This window comes from Callospermophilus lateralis, chromosome 4 (genome assembly GCF_048772815.1).
Source record: "Callospermophilus lateralis isolate mCalLat2 chromosome 4, mCalLat2.hap1, whole genome shotgun sequence".
Lineage (NCBI taxonomy): Eukaryota > Metazoa > Chordata > Mammalia > Rodentia > Sciuridae > Callospermophilus > Callospermophilus lateralis.
Window position 1 is genome coordinate 97,559,193 of NC_135308.1, and position 3,004 is coordinate 97,562,196.

Genomic DNA, 3,004 nt, shown 5'->3' on the forward strand with positions numbered 1-3,004 from the left:
GGATTATTTGTTATCTTATTGTCTAATTTTTTTAGTTCTTTGTATATTCTGGATATTAGGGCTCTGTCTGAAGTGTGAGGAGTAAAGATTTTTTTTTTTTTTTAAATATTTTATTTAGAGACAGGATCTTGCTGAGTTGCTTAGGCCCTTACTAAGTTGCTGAGGCTGACTTTGAACTTCAGGATCCTCCTGCCTCAGCCTCCAGAGCTGATAGGGATTACAGGTGTGCACCATTATGCCTGGCCCTTCATCTCTTCTCCAAATAATTCATGTTAATTCTTTATTAAGTAGGTAGTTAGTTATGAGCCAGTGGCAAGAGGGACAATAAGGAAAAAACTTTTATGGAAGATATCAAGTGTGTACATCAGAGACCAAGTACATAGATAACAGGACTGATTTTTTTTTTTTTTTAAAGAGAGTGAGAGAGGAGAGAGAGAGAGAGAGAGAGAGAGAGAGAGAGAGAGAGAGAGAGAGAATTTTTTTTTTAATATTTATTTTTTAGTTATCGGCGGACACAACATCTTTGTACGTGGTGCTGAGAATCGAACCCGGGCCGCACGCATGCCAGGCGAGCGCGCTACCACTTGAGCCACATCCCCAGCCCAGGACTGATTAAAACAGGAAATTGGAACAAAAAGACAAGCATCTGTTCACTTAAAATTCACCAAAAAAAAAAAACCAAAAAAAAAAAACCCCAAAAAAAAAACAACAAAAAAAGGGAACTGGTGTTTCAAACCACCCTAGGCCATAGTTAATTATAGCCCCTTAAAGGAACTATTATTTTAAAACCATATCAGAACTATCTCCTATGATCCAGTCATTACCACGATAACAGAAAACTTGTTGCCTAGCCTAAAGGCACACACCTGTAATACCAGCAATTTAGGAGGCTTAAACAGGAGGATTGCAAACTCAAGGTCAGACCCTGTCTCAAAAAATTGAAAAGTGGTTGGAAGGTCAGTGATAGACTCCTATAGGTTCAATCCCCAGCGCGTGCGCGCGCACACACACACACACACACACACACACACACACACAAAGAGAGAGAGAGAGAGAGAGAGAGAGAGAGAGAGGGAGAAAAGAAAAAGAATTGCTAAGGCCCTGTACAGAATGACAATAAATAACTTGTTGATCAGTGAGGTATGAGGAAACAGACTCTGTGGAAACCTACAGTTAAAGAGCCATGCCTTTTTCTGCTCAGGGCCTATGGTGTGCTTACTTTTCACTTTGATTTCTTCCTTCCTTCCTTCCTTCCTTCCTTCCTTCATGGGTGCTTAACCACTGAGCCACATCCCAAATCTTTTTTATTTTTAATTTTGAGTTAGGGCCTTGCTAAATTGCGGAGGGTGGCATTGGACTTGGAATTCTCCTGCCTCAGTGTAGGGCTAGCCTTAGCCTAAGCAACTCCATTTTAAAATAAACCTGCAGTCTCACCAGGCACAAGCCTACAGAGCCCTCCAATGTCATCAGGCATAGCCTGATAAATCAAGTCACTTTCCACAACCCTGATAAGAATCAGAGTGAAGTCACTTTACATAAACATGCCATTTGCCTTAAACCTGATAAGGAGTCAGAAGGGTAATATCTGGGTGGAAACAACCAGACCTTATGTACTGACTCTAAGATGTAAGATGTCACTAAGAAACCTGGTAACAGCTAATAGGGACCAAAGGGGTGTGCAGATGCTCCCAAATTCAGCATAAATAATGGAGCAAATGAACAGACATTTAAGCTAGCAGATACTGATGCACACAGGCCTGAGAACCTGATGAGGACCTGGACTGACATCTCAACTCCTCTCTTCATCTGCCTTATCCTCTCCATCTGTCCTCACTGCTGTCAAACTCTACAGCAGCCTCTTGACTGTGGAGAGAAGGGCCACATCCCTTTACCACCATCTCCTCAACCAGTCTTCAACTCCACACAAGGAGAAGCCTCATTCGGTTCCAGACTTGATCACTGCCGTCTGAGTGAGTGTGCATCTGCTGGACTTAAGCCTTAAGACTTTAGCACTTGAAGGGAAAGTGAGGAAGGAGAGATGGGTAAGTGAGAAATGAAAGATGGAGACCAGGCAGAGATACACATGAGCGTGTATTTGTCAGAGTTGACAAATAAAGGCCGTCTGTCTATAGCAAAGAGAGAGGCAAAACAAGCTTGGGTTCTGGGACTTTTATGGGGCAGGCTCAGGAATTAGAGCTGGGCAGGTACTAATGTGAGGTTAGGGCTTGGGTTGGTATGAGTGGTGAGCCTTTCTCAAAAACACCCCTGGGTAAGAAAGCGAAATTTTTTCCTTAAAATGGCCATCCAGATGCTAAGCAAGGACCACTTAAGCTTAGCATGCAGAAGAAATATCTGTAATAGGTCTGTTATGATTAAGTGTGTTTGCATTCCTTAGAGTTAGAATTGTTTGCTTTGAATTAATTGTGCCTATTGCAGTGTTTGTAGTGCCCAGCATGAAGGATTGCCATTTTCTTGGTTAAGAACCTATAGAGTGAAATTGTTTTGAGTAATGTGAGTGAATAAAACATTGAAAAGCGCTGAAGCAGGTGGACCTTTTTTTAATTTCTCCCCCTCAACTGCATAAGTCGCACCTTTGCCCAATGAGACACTCAGTCTCTGGAGTTGTCGGGATTAAAGGCATATCACCACCATAGCAGGCTTCCGCTAATAAACTCTTGCTTGCTATTCTGTGCGTCTGGTTTGCAATCTTTCCTGCTGGTACACACAGGGGATCACATGGTCGCTTCAGCTCCACGCGATTCCTCTATAACAATTCGGACACAAATTAAAGTTATCCGACTGCTCGAGTTATCCCAACAAACAAATGAAAGAGCTTTGCAAACCTAAGGCTATTGGCTGAGCTTTGCGTAGCGGAGGCTCATCTACCGGGCACTAGGACCGCGGCGGGGCACGCGCTGCCGCCAGCCCGGGCGGGGCTCAACTGTTGGGAGCCTGAGTCTCGCTCCTCGCCCCACCCCTAGGGGCGGGCCCGACTTGACTTAAA